Source organism: Symphalangus syndactylus, chromosome 11 (assembly GCF_028878055.3).
Source record: "Symphalangus syndactylus isolate Jambi chromosome 11, NHGRI_mSymSyn1-v2.1_pri, whole genome shotgun sequence".
Lineage (NCBI taxonomy): Eukaryota > Metazoa > Chordata > Mammalia > Primates > Hylobatidae > Symphalangus > Symphalangus syndactylus.
This window is the reverse complement of record NC_072433.2, coordinates 35,331,661-35,349,994: the sequence shown is the minus strand read 5'-3', so window position 1 is coordinate 35,349,994 and position 18,334 is coordinate 35,331,661. Positions and strand designations below refer to the sequence as shown.

At 45.7% G+C, this 18,334-nt stretch overlaps 1 long non-coding RNA gene across 1 annotated transcript in view; it reads left to right on the top strand.

Annotated features, from left to right (window-relative positions):
* Positions 1 to 16,397, top strand: part of LOC129493311 (uncharacterized) — a 38,526-nt gene extending 22,129 nt beyond the window's left edge. The window contains exon 3 of the long non-coding RNA XR_008661110.1: positions 9,442 to 16,397. This is a non-coding gene — a long non-coding RNA (uncharacterized lncRNA). The remainder of the gene's footprint in view (positions 1 to 9,441) is intronic.
* The last annotated feature ends 1,937 nt before the right edge of the window (positions 16,398 to 18,334 follow it).

Here is an 18,334-nt window from a genome sequence, read left to right as displayed (position 1 = left end):
TATATACATACATATATGTATATATAGAGAGAGACAGATATAGGTATATATATATATAGAGAGAGAGAGAGAGAGAGAGAGACTTGCTCTGTTGTCTAGGCTAGAGTGCAGTGGTGGAATCTTGGCTCACTGCAACCTCCACCTCCTGGATTTGAGCCATTCTCCTGCCTTAGCCTCCTGAGTAGCTAGGACTACAGGCCCACACCGCCATGAGGGCTAATTTTTGTATTTTTAGTAGTGACGGGGTTTCACCATGTTGACCAGGATGGTCTCGAACTCCTGACCTCAAATGATCTGCCCATGTTGGCCTCCCAAAGTGCTGAGATTACAGGCATGAGCCACCGTGCCCAGCCCAATTTTTTTTTAATAGATGAATGATCAAATGCATGAATTTTGTGCCTATTTCCTCTAGGAAACTTGATATGTTTGGAGGACAGGGTGTCTGCCTTCTTCCTGGCTGTAATCTCTGGTCTTCCTCTACATCTACTGACATCTTCTTTCTTCTTCTTCTTCCTCTTCTTCTTCTTTTCTTTTTCTTTTTTTTCTTTTTTTTTTTTTTTTGACAGAGTCTTGCTCTGTTACCCAGGCTAGAGTGCAGTGGTGTGATCTCAGCTCACTGCAACTTCTGCCTCCTGGGTTCTGCCTCCTGTCTCAGCCTCCCAAGTAGGTGGGATTACAGGCACGCACCACCATGCCTGGCTAATTTTTGTATTTTTTAGTAGAGACGGGGTTTGGCCATGTTGGCCAAGCTGGTCTTGAGCTCCTGACCTCAGGTGATCTGCCTGCCTTGGTCTCCCAAAGTGCTGGGATTATCAGCATGAGCCACCATATCCGGCCTATTTTTTATTTATTTATTTATTTATTTATTTATTTATTTATTTATTTATTTTAATTTTGAGACAGGGTCTTGCTCTGTCGCTCAGGCTGGAGTGCAGTGGCACAATCATGGCTTACTGCAGCTTTGACCTCCTGGGCTCAAATGATCCTCCCACCTCAGCCTCCCTAAGTGTCTGGCATTATAGGCGTGCACCACCACACCCAACTAATTTTTTATTTTTTGTAAAGACAGGGTCTCCCTATGTTTCCCAGGCTGGTCTTGAACTCCTGGGCTCAAGCAATCCTCCCATCTCAGCCTCCCAAATTGCTGGAATTACAGACATGATCCACCGCGCCAGGCTGATTTATGGTTTCTAATGGAGCAAAGACACTGATGACAGAGCAGGAGCACCATCATCTCGGACAAACACCGCCACTTTAAGCTCCAGCTCCCTTCTTAGCCTTATGCGTTTTAAGGAAATCACTTCCCTTCTAACTACAAGCAGCCAGAAAGACCAAACAGTAAAACACAGATAAAACAACTGAGGCACAGAGGGAGGGAGGGGGAAAGTCTCTTGGGTAAATGCTAAACTTCACCCTCACACAATGGGCCCCAGTAAAACAGTGGGCCTTAATAAGTACATTTCTTTCCCTTCACGTGCACTAAAATAGGGAAGCTAAAAGCAGACTGGGGCGGGGTGGGGTATGCCTGCAGCTGCAGAAAGACGTATGGGAACAGATACACAACTCTCTCTCCCAAATAAGCACAACAAAAAAACACAAAAGCAGTCCGAGCCTGTAATAAACTCTCCTACCCTGAATCCTAAAAACTCTTAGTCTGTAAAAAAAGTGTGCCTCTAAACTAACTTGACCAAACGCCCCTCTCAGGTTTGTTTTCTCTAAAATAAACTTGTCTTAACTGCCAAGCTACCTTTCATGTTTCTTTCCTCTTTCTTTAATTCTTACAGCTGACACTGTTAACACTACTGTGGTTTGTCGCTACAGTGATAATTGAAGGAAATACTCAGTTGCAGTTAGAGGTTAGTGAAAAGAAAGATGGACACTTTTCTGTCCATTGCTTTAAACGTAGGTTTTATTATCATTTAGCTATGGTGACGCCAACAGATCAGGAGCTGACTGCTGTTGAAATGATAGCTTGCTACTCACAGATCCCAGAGGAAGAGGCACACCACGCCACACAGGACAACACGGGGTTGGTCAGGAAGCAAAGCAAATGGGAGGAAAACTGGGCCAGGGCCTTTATTGTGGTTTTTGCAGGAAGGAATGGGTGAGACAGGCTTAGAATTTGCCAGTTTGAATAATTTCGGGGGTACTAGGGCATAGGGGCCGTCTCTAGTTGTCTGGAGGTGATTAGGGCAGGAGAAGAGTGGCCCAGTGTGTAAAAGCCCAATGCAGCAGGTGGCTGTGGTGTTCAGGCTCTGGAGGTTAGGAGAGTCATTTCCTATCACTAGGAATTGGCTGGCCCTGCAGGGGGAGTCTCCCCAGGGCCAGGAAAGTCTCAGATGTCAAAACATCAGAAACATGTGATTAGTACACCCATCCAAATTCACAGGCTCCCTCACTTTTTACCCGTGGCCACCAGGGTAAGAACCCTGTCTGAGAAAGCCCCCAGCTGAGAATGGCAGCATTGAAACCTGACAGTCAGAGGTCTGAAACCCAGTGCCTTCCAGGATCAGGTGGATGACATCAGTGAGCCAGGTATAAAGGACAGCAAGGGATGGGGACTGTGGGGACCCAGGTGTTCATGCCTCATAAAGCCAGCGGCTGTCAGCTCCAGCAAGTAGCTACCCAGTGTTGCCAAATCTGAGCTTTCATGAGAAGCCAGAGATCTAGATTGTGTGCATGCACGTGCATGTGATGTACGTGAGAGAGAGAGAAATCTTGATTTTTTAATGTTTGCGATTATTTAAAAAAAAAACTTTGAGTAAAGCAGATTAATATATTAATAGTAAAAAAAATTTTTTTAAGTCATATAAATAAATAAATGCATCCCTGGATTGCAACAGACTTGGGGCCACCAGCTGGCAGCCTCTGCCTTGGTTTGTCCCCACCCAGCCTGTCTGGCTCCCCCAGGGTCCTTCTCATCCCCAGAGCATCCGTCATCTTGCGGTGGGAGACAGTGGCTACTCTGATTCTGGGCTTGTTTCTTTTGCCTGTGAAATTAAACCTTAAATATTCTTCTTAGCTATGGTATTCTAGGGAGTGAGGAGAGGGTGTGGGATAATACAGCACAGCTTTTTCAATGATTTCTTTTCCCCAAGAGCTTTGCAACCTTTGAAGTTCAATCCCAGCTTTGCCACTTTTCAGTCTTAGGACTTTGGATAAGTCCCTAATGTTCTCAGCCTTGGATTTTCTCACTTGTACAATGAGGCCAATGATAGTTCTGACCACCCAGGGCTGTTGTGTTCATTCAAGGACATGCTGCAGGCAAGAGAACCAGCTAGAAACTGTTGAGTGCTGTGAGCCAGAGCTATATGAGTCTTATCTCCGAAGTTGGCCCTGTTGTTAATCCCACTTCGCTGATGGGGAAACCAAAGCACAAAGATGGATGAATTTGCACTGGGTGCAGAGACAGAGCAGGATTTGAACCAGGCAGGATGTCTGAACCCACAGCCTCATGATTAATCACTAGGCTGAGCTGCCTCATGTCAAAGATCTCTCCTTTTACAGCTCAGATAAGGGCTGAGACTTTCTCAAGGTCTAATAAGGACTAGGACAAAAGCTACTTTTTTACCAGACCTGGAAGCCAGAGAGGGGGTTTGATGGTCAATGGTGAGCAGACAAATTCTCTGTCCCTTCAGAGTGGACACATAATTGCAGCTTGATGACTCAGGTGAATGCTCATGTCTCTCCAGAATGAGGACATCCTGACACAGCCACCTGTGTAGCTCTGAGGCTCAGCAGGGGTGGGGGGAGGATGGATGCCTCCTGCTGTGGTTTGGATGCATCCTCTAAAAGTTCATGTGTTGAAAACTTAATTGCCAATGTAATAATATTAAGAAGTGGGGCCTTTAGGAGGGGATTGGGTCATGAGGGTGGAGTCCACATGAATCATGAATAGATTAATGCCCTTATTGCAGGAGTGAGTTAATTCTCCCAAGAGTGGATTGTTGTAAAATGAGCCTGGCTAGCTCTTGCAGGTTCTTTCACACATGCTCTCTTGCCCTTCACTTTTCTGCCATATTATGATGCAGTACCAAAGCCCTCACCCGAAGCTGCCGTCACGCCCTTAGATTTCCCAACCTCCAGAATCATGAGCTAAATAAACCTCTATTCTTTATAAATTACTCAGTCTGTGGTATTTAGTTATAGCAACAGAAAATTGGCTAAGACACCACCTAAATGCCTGACCCAGAAGTCCCTGTGCTCTTGGATCTGGCTCGAACCAAGAGGGACATAGAAAGTGGAATATATGGGCCAGGCACTGTGGTTCACACCTGTCATCCCAACACTTTGGGAGGCTGAAGTGGGAGGACCATTTGAGACCAGGAGTTTAAGACCCGCCTGGGCAATATAGTGAGACCATATCTCTACAAAAAATTAAAAAATTAGTTGGTATGGTGGCACATACCTGTAGTCCCAGCTACTCAGGAAGCTGAGATGGGAGGATTGTTTGAGCTTAGAAGGTTGAGGTTGCACTGAGCCATGATTGCGCCATTGCACTCCAGCAATAGAGAGAGACTCTGTCTAGAAAAAAAAAGTGGAATATATGGATCAAAGGATTAATCATAAAATGCAAAAGGCTTTAAAAACTTTAAAGGCTCTTTATTCAGCACAGTGGCTCACGCCTGTAATTCCAGCACTTTGGAAGGCCAAGGCAGGCAGATCACTTGAGCCCAGGAGTTCAAGACCAGCCTGGCCAACATAGTGAAACCCTGTTTCTGCCAAAAAATACAAAATTTGGCCGGGTGTGGGGGTGTGTGCCTGTAGTCCCAGCTACTTGGGAGGCTGAGGTGGGAGAATTGCTTGATCCCAGGAGGCTGAGGCTGCAGTGAGCCGAGTTCATGCCACTGCACTCCAGCCTAGATGACAGAGTGAGACCCTGTCTCAAGCAATCCAGTAAAAAATGAGGAAAATATTTGAACAAAGGCCTCACAAAAGAAGATCTATGAATGGCAAATAGAAACAAGAGTTCAACATCATTACTCATCGGGGAAAGGCACATTTAAACCATAATAAAAAAAACTATGTTACTTTCACCAGAAAAGCTAAATTAAAAAGACTGACAGGCCAGGTGCGTTTTCTCATGCCTGTAATCCCAACACTTTGGGAGGCTGAGGCGGGGGGACCACGAGGTCAGGAGTTTGAGACCAGCCTGGCCAAAATGGTGAAACCCCATCTCTACTAAAAATATGAAAAAACTATCCAGGTGTGGTGGCGCATGCCTGTAGTCCCAGCTACTCAGGGGGCTAAGGCAGGAGAATCGCTTGAACCCAGGAGGTGGAGGTTGCAGTGAGCCGAGTTTGCGCCACTGCGCTCCAGCCTGGGCAATAGAGGGAGACCCCATCTCAAAACAAAAAGCAAGACAAAATGTTAGCAAGGAGGTGGAGCTACTGGAAATCTCAGAACTTATTTATGGGAATGGAAAATGGTTCAATCACTTGGGAGAAAGTTGTGGTGGTATTTTATAAAACTAATTACAGGTTGGGCATGGTGGCTCATGCTTATAATCCCAACACTTTGGGAGGCTGAGGCAGGAGGATTACTTGAGCCCAGGAATTTGAGACCAGTCTGGGCAACATAGGGAGACCCTGTCTCTAGAAAAATATATGAAAATTAGCCAGGAGTGGTGGTGCACACCTGTAGTCCCAGTTACTTGAGAGGCTGAGGTGGGAGGATTGCTTCAGACTGGGAGGTCGATGCTGCAGTGAGCCAGGATCACCCCAGCCTGGGTGACAGAGCGAGACCCTGTCTCAAAACAAAACAAAACTAATTATACCTTATGACCCAGAAATTCCTCTTAGCTAATTAGTCAATAACAATTAAAACATATGCTCACCAAAGAAAATTGTACATGAATGTTCATAGCAGCTTTATTCACAATAACAAAAAACTGGAAATTGCCCAGGTGTTCATTAACAACAGTATGGATAAACAAACTGTGATCTAGCCATACAATGGAATACCACTCAGCAATAAAAAAGGACCAGGCCGGGCACAGTGGCTCATGCCTGTAATCCCAGCACTTTGGGAGGCTGAGGTGGGCGGATCATGAGGTCAGGAGATAGAGACCATCCTGGCTAACATGGTGAAACCCCGTCTCTACTAAAAATACAAAAAAAAAAAAAAAATAGCCAGGTGTGATGGTGGGCGCCTGTAGTCCCAGCTACTTGGGAGGCTGAGGCAGGAGAATGGCGTGAACCCGGGAGGCGGAGCTTGCAGTGAGCCAAGTTCATGCCACTGCACTCCAGCCTGGGTGACAGAGTGAGACTCCGTCTCAAAAAAAAAAAAAAAAAAAAAGAACAGGCGGCGATATACAAAACAACATGGAAGACTCTTATCAACATTACATTAAGTGAAAAAAGCCAAACAAAAAAGTATATTCCATTTGTATGACGTTCTAGGATAGGCTAAATAACATACAGGACAATTCCCAACAACCAGCAATTATTTGGGCCACAATGTCAATAGTGCTGAGGTTGAGAAACCTCAACTAAACTAATTTATGGTGGAAAAAACTAGAATAGTGGTTGTTGTCTCCGTGAAAGCAGGGATTGCCTGTGAATGGGCATGAAGGATCTTTTTCAGGTGATGGTAATGTCTCATATTTCAATAGAAATTTTAGTTACACAGGTGTATGCATCTGTCAAAAATTAGCAAATGTATATTTAAGATTTTTGCATTTATTTGTAAAGTTCATATTAAAAGAAAAAAATGGGTACAATAACTGGTACGTTATTTGAGTGATGAATACACTAAAAGCCAAGATGTCACCACTGTACAAAATATATGTGTAACAAAATTGCAATTGTACCCTTAAATTTATAAAAGTAAAAAAAGAAAAAACTGAAAAAATAGTGAGCTTTAATGAATGGCATGTGATAGATAGGGGGATGGATAGATAGATAGATAGATAGATAGATAGATAGATAGATAGATAGATCGACCTAGTTCATAATTCTTTACATTAAATTCCCTCTGTCCAAATAACTGATGTGATTTCTGTCTCCCAGGTGGACCTTCATTGATGTATCCATTGAGCAGCCATTCTAGAAGGCAAATCTAATCATGCCATTCCCCTGCTTAAAACCTTTTAATAGTTCCCTATCTTCAAGTTAACCTTAGTCCATCATTCAATGCTCCTAACCATCCAACCAACATCTACAAATGCATGCCGTATACTCTAAATTGTAGTCACAACCAGCACCTTGCTATTTCATGGACACAAGCTTTTCCTATCACCATCATCCCCAGGTAATTTTACGTATCTTCTTCCCTTTGCCCAGAATGTCTTCCCCACCTTCTCTACCTGGAAAACTCCTATTCTAAGTGCGAGTCACCTCCTCTGTGAAGCCTTCCTTGACTTCTTCAGGCAGAGCAAAGATTGCCTCTTTTGGTCTTCCCCATTGCACTCCTAGAGCACTTGTCAAATTGTGTAACTGTTTGCATAACTGTCTCCTCCTAGACTAGGAGGTGTTCAATCCTGAGGCTCCATCCTCATTCCTTCTCGAATCCTTTAAGCCTAGAATACTGACTTGAATAGGGCGAAGCTCAATCCATGTTTGTTGAATGAAAATCACACAAACAGATCCACGCTACAGTCCACTTGCAAATTTATGTAAGTCATGTCCGAGGGTAAACAAAAGTGATGTCTAAGATTTAACAAATGATAAAGTTTACATTTTAAAAACTCAAGTTTCATTCTATTTTTAGAAATATGTGAACATAATTAATAGCCTTGGTCTTGTTTTCTCTTTTTGCATCGAGTTCTGCTCATTTTCAGAGGGGTCTGCTTCTGGGAATGGCTTTAACAAGTTCATAAAAGCCAGACTCATCTGAGGCTTTGCCTAAAGGATCATATTTACCTTATTGAATTAACTTTATTTTTAATCACAATAAATGTTGGTTTGTTTTTTGTGGTTTTGTTGTTGTTGTTTTTTGAGATGAAGTCTTGCTCTGTCACCCAGGTTGAAGTGCAGTGGCACGATCTGGGCTCACTGTAACCTCCGCCTGCCGGGTTCAAGTGGTTCTCCTGCCTCAGCCTCCTGAGTAGCTTGAATTACAGGCGCCCACCACAATGTCAGGCTAATTTTTTTGTATTTTTAGTAGAGATGGGGTTTCACCATTTTGGCCAGGCTGGTGTCAAACTTGTGACATCAAGTGATCTGCCTGCCTTGGCCTCCCAAAGTGCTGGGATTACAGGCATGAGCTATTGCGCCCACCTTAATCACAATACATGTATTCTTATTTTATTATTAAAATTATACACACTTTGGAAACTACAGTGGAAAATAGATAAGTATAAAGAAGAAACTAAAAATTCCCTTAAAATCCACCACCTGGATATAACCACTCTTAGCATTTGGTGAACCAAATGCACCAGTAGGAGCTCAAGCTGCTTCTTTCTGCCATGATCTGGTAGGTTACATTTTTCACCGTTTCAGACTGGCCCTCTTATGTCCTGACTGATTGCTGAGCCTCAGCATACACAGAGCCAAGGCCTTGCCCTTGGTGAATAGACACCCCAGTCATAAATCACAGGTCTCCGCTCTGAAATCCATCGGGCTTGTGTGAGCATGAGTTCAAAGAAGAAAACAATGATCAGATAATATCTGCTGAGTAATCAGTCCAAAGACAAGTTTAAAAAACACACTCATATTTGAAAAACAGGATTATTGAATTAGCAAAAGGGAACACATTAGACTCAGCAGGGCTGAGTTTCCAAATGTCTTTTTGAAATAATTAACTCCAGGCAATAGGGATGGAGTACATTCATTGCAAATGGGAACGGCTGCAGGACTGCTAGCTAGAAGGTGGCCCTGGGGAAGGGGTGTACAGAAGAGGGCTTGGGTGAGGGGCTATCCTATGAAACCAGGCATTTCTACCAATATGAAAAGGCTCTTCGGCAGAGTGGTTAAAGGTATGGGCTTAGAGATCCAGGCTCGAGTCTTTGCTCCACCACTGACCAGCTGTAAGACTGTCAGCAAGTTAAGTCTTAACTTCCTCAAGCCTTGGTTTTCTCATCTGTAAAATGGGGATAATGTAAATTCCTACTTGATGGGATTGTAGTGACAACTATATAGAACCTTTCAGATGGATTTGCAGTCCATGGTGAGCCTTCGAGGCTTGCTGATGATTGTGCCTGTTCCTATGAAGAATGAGATGGAAGAAGGGCAGGTGTGTGTTCACAAGGGGCACAGTTGATTCTGGATTAAGAGGGCATTGAATGTGGTGAAGGTCACTGAAATCACTTGAGACCTTAGACTCTCGCTGATTCACTATAGGAAAGAAATCACACAATGAGATTTAAAGCAGACGAAGCCGGCCTCCAGAATCTCTTAAGAAAAAATAAAAGGCAGCGGTGTGTGGGTGGGGGGGTGCTCCTGGTAAACCAGTTAGCTATTGCTCCAAGACTATTCTCCTCCTCTGCCTCCTATTTACCAGGCACCCACTAGCCCAACCAGGCACAGGATGCAATGACGAAATGCTGGCACTTGGGGCTTGTGGCTTCCTGGACACCGATCACACTGTTACCTAAGTTGTCTCATCACCTGAACAGCAGACTTTTCAAGTTGTGCTCCCGAGTCTGGGGAAGACTTTGATGTAGATCCAGCTTCACTCACCTATGCCTCCAGGGTGAGGCATCTGCAGAACCAACGTCAATTGACCTGGATCCAAGAAGAGTTATGGTGATTGGAAATTGATCAAAATACAGAGATCAACGATGCCCAATAAGAGGAAGAGAGAGATGATGAGGTCTGTGAAAGCTCGTTCCTTTAATTCTCAGGGTCTTAGGATGGAGGAGAAGGAGCCTGGAGACAGGACTCTGGAAGTCTAGGACTCTTCCCAGGGGTATCTGGACAATCCCCAATAGAGCACTTGGTCTCTAATTTCTCACAGTGGCCACCTGCTTTGGAATCACTCGGGAAACTTATTAAGGATACAGGTGCTTTGGTGCCCTCGTCCCCAACCAACCAGGGTCCCAGGGTCAGGACTCAGGGGCTTTGTGAGTCACAAGGTCTCCAGATGATTCTGAGACTTTCAACCAGGGGCTTTAAAGTAGGGAGAAGAAACCAAGACGCCTGTCCTTTGGCTTTATGTGCTAACACTTGTCAAATGCCTTCAAATCTGAGGAAATGGGAGGGAAGAGTTCAATTCAAGAAGGGGAAACTTCGGCGATGACCTGGGGTTTTCACTTTTATTTTCTAGCATTCCATAATGTTAGCCATGGTTTTAAGCAACTGCTCAATTCAGCTATTGCCCATTTTATAGACATGGAAACTGAGGTGAAGATGACCCAACTCCTGCCTAAAGCCCAACAAATTCTGCCTGTGGAACCCTGGGCTTCTCCTCTCCTCCTAGTGTTCTTTCTTCCACGAGTTTGTGATCCAAACACATGCATCGTCAAAAGCTCATTTTCAGTGTTTGCTGTCCCTCAGGCTCTGTGCTGACTGTGTTCTATGCACTCTCATTTAATCTTCATCATGATTCAATGACATAAAGAGAAGGAAAATAATGTTCAGAGAGATTCAGCAATTTGCTCAACGTCACACAGCTCCAAAGCTGTGGGATCCCAGGGTCCCCAGGGGCCCTGCTCCCAACCTTAACTCTAGATCTAAGCACCTCTTCCCACCCCCCGGGTGACAGGGAAGAAGAAATTGACCCTTGCTGGTTACACTTTCAGTTACGAGACTCAGAAGAGGCAATGCAAATGGGTTCAACCATGAGTGCTTAAACCCCCCCTCCCACATACAACACACACACACACACACATACCCTCCTCTCAAGACACACATACACGCACATGCGCACACACCATCCACACCTTCTATGCCACCCCTGCACATGTCAGGGTGAGGGCATGGCACGCTTGGAATTCACCACTACCCTTGCTTTGCTCAGCAAGTCAGGAGCCTGCTGAATATGTCAGCTGGCTTGGCAAAAAGGAACCTGCTCACAAGGTGGTTCTGGTGGATGGGACAGGGGACAGGCTGTGCCACACACCAGGAGCCTGCAGAGACCCAAAGAGGGAGCAGCTGGAGAGGAGAGCAGAGAGTGGGGCTGGCAGGGGGTTGGGGGGCTGCCATTGATCTTCTCCAGGGGACACTGAGGTCACAGCTCTGGCAGGCAGCATCTGGACGCCTGCAGGAGGTGGGTAATGGCCCATAAATAATGCACCAGGACAAGACAGGGGCAGCCGGTGGGAGTGGGCGACTCTGGACTTGGAGGCAGGAGACCCCAGAAGGAATCCCACCCTCATCTCAGATGGTGGATGGGTGGGTGTATCCCTCTCTGGGCTCCGTTTTGCAAAATGTGAGCCAAGGGCACTCATCAACATAACTGACCACTGTGAGGATGACAAGAGAAAACAGGAGAATGTGTCATCAACAGAAAGGCCTGATCCAAATGGGAGATGGTATTGTAGGGGAGGAAAAAAAGATTCCTTTCCCTTCCATCCTCCTAGATTTTCTGGCTGGGGTCCTGTAAACAAGGCTGACAACAGACAGATTAACAAGAAAAAAAACAAGCAGAAGTTTATTAACATGCGCATCATGCATACACATGGAAATACTCAGGGATGAGTAACTGAAAGGAGTGGCTAGAACTTGGGCTTATACAGCATCTTGACAAAAGAACAATAAATTATTAGAGAAGTGACAAGACAAAGTGAAAAGACTTAGAGCTTCTAGGGAGGCAAGCTGTGGGAGGGTAAATATATGGAGAAACTAAAGGAAGATAGGGTGGGTGAGTCAGGCTTGTTTTGTAGATTCCTCTGGTGCCCTCTCTGGGCTAAGGGTCCAAAGTTATCTATGTTGATTAACTTCTGTTCTTCCTGGCAGAGAGTGAAGAAGAGCTACTTTTACAAATTTATATCCTGCTTGTAGGCAAATAGGGGGAGGCCAGAGAGTTTTTCTTGTATCTGCTTCTTCTCAGTTGACTTCAGTTCAAAATAACCAATGTGCTAAAATGGCATATTTTGGTACTATAATTATTAAATGTTTATACTATTACATTAACAGATATATAATTATAATTATTATTCCATCTAGAGAGGCAGTAAAGCATAGTAGTTAAGAGACCCACAGCTGAGCGTGGTGGCTCAGGCCTGTAATCTCAGTACTCTCGGAGGCTGAGGTGGGAGGATCCCTTGAGCCCAGGAGGTTGAGGCTGCAATGAACCATGATTACACCACTGCACTCCAGCCTGGGTGACAGTAGGAGATTCTGCCTCAAAAAAAGAAAAAGAACAGAGACCCTGGGCCCACAGTGCCTTTGTTCAGACCCAATTACTGGCTGTGCGAGTGGGCAAGTGACTTCCTTTCTAGGCCTCAGTTTCCTAATCTGTAAACTGGGGACAATGATGGGAGCCATCACATGGGGCTGTTACGAGGACTGAATGGGCTAAGGATGTGCCACTCTTGGAACAGTGTCCGGCACGGTGGAGGAGTACACGAGGGCTGGCTGTTCTTTCCTCTGGCAGGCAGGAAACATCGTGTTGCCTACAGAATGGGCTGTTGGGCTGATGTTGTGGGGGGCTTAGGATCCTGTCTGGCAGAGGGTCTAGACTCAATGCATGGTGGCCCTAATGATTATGCAGGGACCCCAGGCCTGAGGCCATAGGTGGTCCCAGGATGCTGACATCTACCTGTCCAGCATCACTGCTCACTCACCAGCCTGTGACTCCCTTCCCTAGAAGGCCCCTGGCATCACTCTCTGTGATCCATCCGGCCCAACCTGCTGAGCCAATGGTTCTGTCTCAGAACCAAATTCTGACCCACCTTGAGACCTCCCATTAGACCTCAATATACAAATTTTTTTAAAAGCGCTTTTTTGTTATGCATCTTTCCTGATAGTAAGTGGGTGCTTATAGCAATACTCCAGTGCAATTCAACCATTATATGATAAGTGACCAATAAGGGTCAGATGTGATTCTTGGCATCATGGATAGGGCATTATATTCATTTTTTTAATGGAAGCTGTCAAAAATCACATTTGTGGGCCAGGTGCGGTGGCTCATGCCTGTAGTCCCAGCACATTGGGAGATGGAGGCGGGTGGATCACCTGAGGTCAGGAGTTCGAGACCAGCCTGACTAACATGGTGAAACCCCATCTCTACTAAATACAAAAAAAAATTAGCAGGGCATGGTGGTGCATGCCTGCAATCCCAGCTACTTGGGAGGCTGAGGCAGGAGAATCGCTTGATCCCAGGAGGCAGAGGTTGCAGTGAGCCAAGATTGCCCCATTGCACTCCAGCCGGGCAACGGAGCAAAACTCCATCAAAAAAAAAAAATCACATTTGTGGCTTAAAACAACACAAATATATTTACTTACAGTTCTGGAGGTCCTCAGTCTGAAATGGGTCTCTCTGGGCTGAAATCAAGATGTTGGCAGGGCTGCCCTTCTTTTGGCAGCTGTAGGGGAAAATCCCCTTCCGTCCCTTTTGCAACTTCTAGAGGCTGCATGCTTTCCTTGGCTTTGTGGCCCTTTCTCTATCTTCAAGTCCAGCAATATTGTCAAGCCACATCCTTTTCACACTGCCATTTATTTTGTTCCCTCCTGCCTCCCTCTTCCACTTTTACGACCCCCGTGATTACTTTGGCCCCACCTAGATAATCCAGGATCATGTCCCTATTTTAAAGTCAGCTGATTAGCAACTTTCATTCCATCTGCAACCTTCCTTTCCCTCTGCCAAGTAACATAACATATTCATAGTTTCCAGGAATTAACATTTGGGGGGGTGGGGGTTATTCTGCCCACCACAGGTACTAATATTTATTGTCCATGGTCCATGATATTCCCAGCTTGCATTGCCACTTTACAAACATTCATCTACTCATTCATTCATTCATTCATTCATTCATTGAGCAAGGACTGGTGGAGGGCTCCCATCTACTGAGCCCATACTAAGTATCTGGGGCTAAACAGTGATCAAGCTTCCGTGCCCTCAGGAAGCTCATCGTTCAGGGCACAGATGAAATTGCACAAAGACAACCACTGTATGGAGTGACGAAGGGTGGTTGAGCCACTTGCTTCACTTTTGTGTATCTGTTTCTTCATCTGTAAAATCAGAAAAATAAAGCTACAGCTAGCTCTCTAAATATTGAGTGAGTCAAAGGAGATAACATATGTAGGTAATGCCCTCTGCGTTATCCCTGGCACAATAAATGGCAGATTATTATTACAACTGAGCATGGGGCTCAAAGGGGGCCCAGAGGAGGCGAGTCAGGGAATGAAGGGGTTAGTTGAGGTCTAAATGGACACTCCAGAGATAAATGGGATTAGCCAGAGGAGGTGTAGAAAATGGAAGGAAGAGGTCTCCGGACAGAATGCACATGTAAAGACCCCACGGTGAACAAGCCCCTCAGTCCTCACGACCCCAAAGCCCCACCAGCTCTCTTCTTGTCATGTGCATGAGTTGTGCTCCCTCCCCAGAAGTCTTGAAGCCCCAGGATCCCCCTGACTTCTCAGCACCCAGTTCCAAAGCAGCTGGATGTGTCACAGCACCTACTGCACTCATCACAAGGATTCTCTTTGCCCCCACGTTTTGCACCTGAAACTACGTGATTCATCGTCCTCACAGCTACTAATCAATGGATTCAAACTGGGCACCAGGCCCTGGGCTGTTACCCACTCACTAATTCCGCAAAGCTTTATCATTAGACACACTTGAGAAACAAAGAGATCTGCAAGGTTAGGTTACTTGCTCAAGGTCACCCAGGTAGTGGATGGTGGAACCCAGGGCTGTCTGTCTCCAAGCCATGAAGCCTGCACAGACCAGCAGCCTAGGCCTTTAATGCTCAGCTCTATGCATGGAGGATATAGGTGAGGAAAGCAGGATGGGTTGGGACCTTAGAAGAATAGCTGTTCTGGCCAGGCGCAGAGGCTCATGCCTGTAATCCCAGCACTTTGGGAGGCTGAGGCAGGAGAATCGCTTGAGTTCAAGAGTTTGAGACCAGCCTGAGCAGCATAGGGAAACCCTATCTCCACAAAAAATACAAAAACTAGCCAGGTGTGGTGACATGCACCTGTAGTCCCAGCAACTCAGGAGGCTGAGGTGGGAAGATCGATTGAGCCTAGGAGGTTGAGGCTACCATGAGCTATGATCACACCACTGCACTCCAGCCTGAGCAATGGAATGAGACCCTGTCTCAAAAAGAAGAAAAAGAAAAAAAAAAGAATAGCTGTTCTATCCTAGAGTCATAGAGTCAGCCTAGTAGGGACCAGAGCCTGGGGCAAGGGGCAGGGCAGAGGCCAGGGCACTTGCTAAAAAAGAACAGACTCCCTTCTTTGCCAGAATAAGTTGTAACAGTAATGAGTTCCAAGAAAAGAAAGGACAAACAGGCTTAGATGCTTAAGGGAGGAGGGTTCCACACCGTGCCCTCCCATCCCCAGCAGGGCCTGGTCCTGCCCAAGAGTAGGGACATCTGACTCAGAACCAGCACAGGAGCGGAGGGAGGGCTGAGCCTCTCAGCTCATCCCTTCCTTGACTGGAGACAAAGCTGTGCAGACAAACAAGGAAAAAAGCCCATGTCGGATTCACGGTGTACACTTTTGGCTTCTGGTCCCTTCATTTTCATAGCGACATCAAGCCAACTGTTTTCTCTTGGAGAGCACAGACCTCCACCCACACTGTCATAATATCCAAACTACCTTCTTGGCATTAAATCTTTCTTTTATGAAATCATGGTGATAACAGATGATTTGTGTGTGTATTAGGTAAAATAAATGATTAGCATCTGAACAGTAAAGAGTTAGCTCAGCAGGCTGGTATTGCTCAAATTGTTTGATAACAATGTTTTTGTATGTCTGGGGCCTCGTGCCACACTGTATCAGTTTGACCAGAGTTTATGCTAACAATGTAACTTGTGATGAATGCCTGTTTTTGTCTGTCTGACACCACTGTATCAGTTTGATCTCTGGGGGCCTGGAGACTGGTGGCTAAGGTTGGTCACATGGGTGATGCATACTTACATGATCGATTCAATAAAAACCCTGGATGCTAAGGCTTGGGTGAGCTTCCCTGGTTGGTAACACCTTGCATATGTTGTCATACATTGTTGCTGGAAGAATTAGTGTGTTCCCAGGTGAATCCACTAGGAAGGGACACCTGTAAGCATGCACCTGATATCCCCGGGACTTTGTTTTTGTACCTTTTCTTTTTACTGATTTTGATCTGTATCCTTACACCACAATAAATGATAAACACAAATACAATGGCTTTTCTGAGTTCTGTGAGTCCTAGCAAATCATGAAGACTGAGGGTGATCTTGGGGACTCTCAAGCCAGCATTCTAAGTTGGCTCCCCAGTTTCTGTTATTTGGAAACTTGATTGAAACCTCTGATTCAACCCAACCCTGTTGTCATGGTGCTCAGGATACTGGGGAAACTGCAGCCCCTGGGAACGGAGAGTGCCCCTGGATGGTGAGCCATAGAGCTGAGTCTGCCCCAGGTCTGGGGAGTGGCCCATGCCCAGCTCTGTGGGTGGCTTTAGCTCAGGCCCAAGATGAGGCTGGGCCAATGACAACCCAAGGAGGATGAGCCTGCCAAATGGGGGCCCCTCTCCAGCTCTTCAGGACAGAGGTTTCTCTGGACATACGGCTTTTCCTAAGGAAAGAGAAGGCTTTGCCCAGCTCCAAAGAGCAAATCTCATCTTTTCGTCTGCTTTCTGCCAGATTCCTATCTGTCCTGGAAACTCCCTGGAGCCCACAAGGGAAACCGTGCCTCCCCTTTTTCCCCTTCGGGTTCTTCCCTCCCGCAGGGTAGGTCAGCCCCTCAAGCACACACCTGGGCTGCAGGAGCACTATGATGGAGGACAGCCTGGAGGCTCACCCGCCACTCTCCACGAGGGGTGCTTTTCCCTAGACCAAGTCCCACCCTTCAGGGGAAACTGAGACAAGGAAACCTTAGCTCTGGTCCATGTGACAAAGTGTAGAGTTTAAAACAGAAGCTTCTGAAACTGAGGTCAAATAGTTCATTCCCAGGCCTGCCTCAATTTTTGTTGTTGTTGTTGTTTTATTTTGAAATGATTGTAGATGTACAGGAAATTGCAAAAAAAAAATAGTACAGACAGGTCCAGTGTATCATTCACTCAGTTTCCCCCAATGATAACATCTTACATAACCAAAACAAAGATCGGGCTGGGCACAGTGGCTCACGCCTGTAATCCCAACACTTTGGGAGGCCGAGGTGGGTGGACTGCTTGAGGTCAGGAGTTCATGACCAGCCTGGCCAACATGGTGAAACCGCGTATCTACTAAAAATACAAAAATTAGCTGGATGTGGTGGTACACATCTGTAGTCCTGGCTACTCCAGAGGCTGAGGCAGGAGAATCACTTGAACCTGGGAGGCGGAGGTTGTAGTGAGCCGAAATCAAGCCACTGCACTCCAGCGTGGGCAACAGAGGGAGACTCCATCTCAAAAACAAACAAACAAACAATAAAACCACACACACACACCATAATACAAGATCAAAACAAAGCCCCAGGCTTTGAAATGAGGCGGAGGTTGTAGTGAACCAAGATCGTGCCATTGCACTCCATCCTGGGCAACAAGAGCAAAACTCCATCTAAAAAAAAAAAAAAAAAAAACAAAACTAATACAATGTAAATGCTGTGTAAATAGTTGTTATGCTGTATTGTTTTTTATTTGCATTACTTTATAGTTATATTATTTTATTTTTTTTTAATATTTTTGATTTGTGGTTGGTTGTATCCACGGAGATGTGGAACCCACGGACACAGAGGGCCACTATATATGTGTGTGTGTGTGTGTGTGTGTGTGTGTGTGTGTGTATAAAGCACTGAAGATCATACCCCCAAAATGTTAACACTGCCTATTGTTAGGCAGTGGAATTATTAGTGATTTTTAGTTTCCCCCTGCGTAAGGTTTATGCATTAAGTATATATAACTATTATAATTTGTAAAAAATATTATCAGTTCCACCTCTTGCCTTGACTCAGCACCAACTGGGTTTCCATGAGCCTGCTAAAGTTTCCAGGGGAGGTGGAGGGACATTTGCAAATGGTACTGGAGGGGGTTCTACTGTCCTCAGGAACAGAGGAGATAGTGGGGTGTCCAGAGTTACCAGCATAGCAAAGGGCAGGCCCTGCAGGGCGGAGGGCCTTTACATATCATGGGAGAAAGGGTACTGCAATAAAACCAGTGAGTCGTCCACGGTGGCCCAGGAGCAGGGAGCAGATAATCTGGTAACTAGTGAAATTCCAGAGCCAGGCTGAGGCCGGGCACTCTTCCCTACCAGCTTCCTCATTCCAGCTTCCTCACCATCTGCTCATGCATACCCAGGCCTCTCCACCTCAATTCAGGAGCTCCTGTTGAG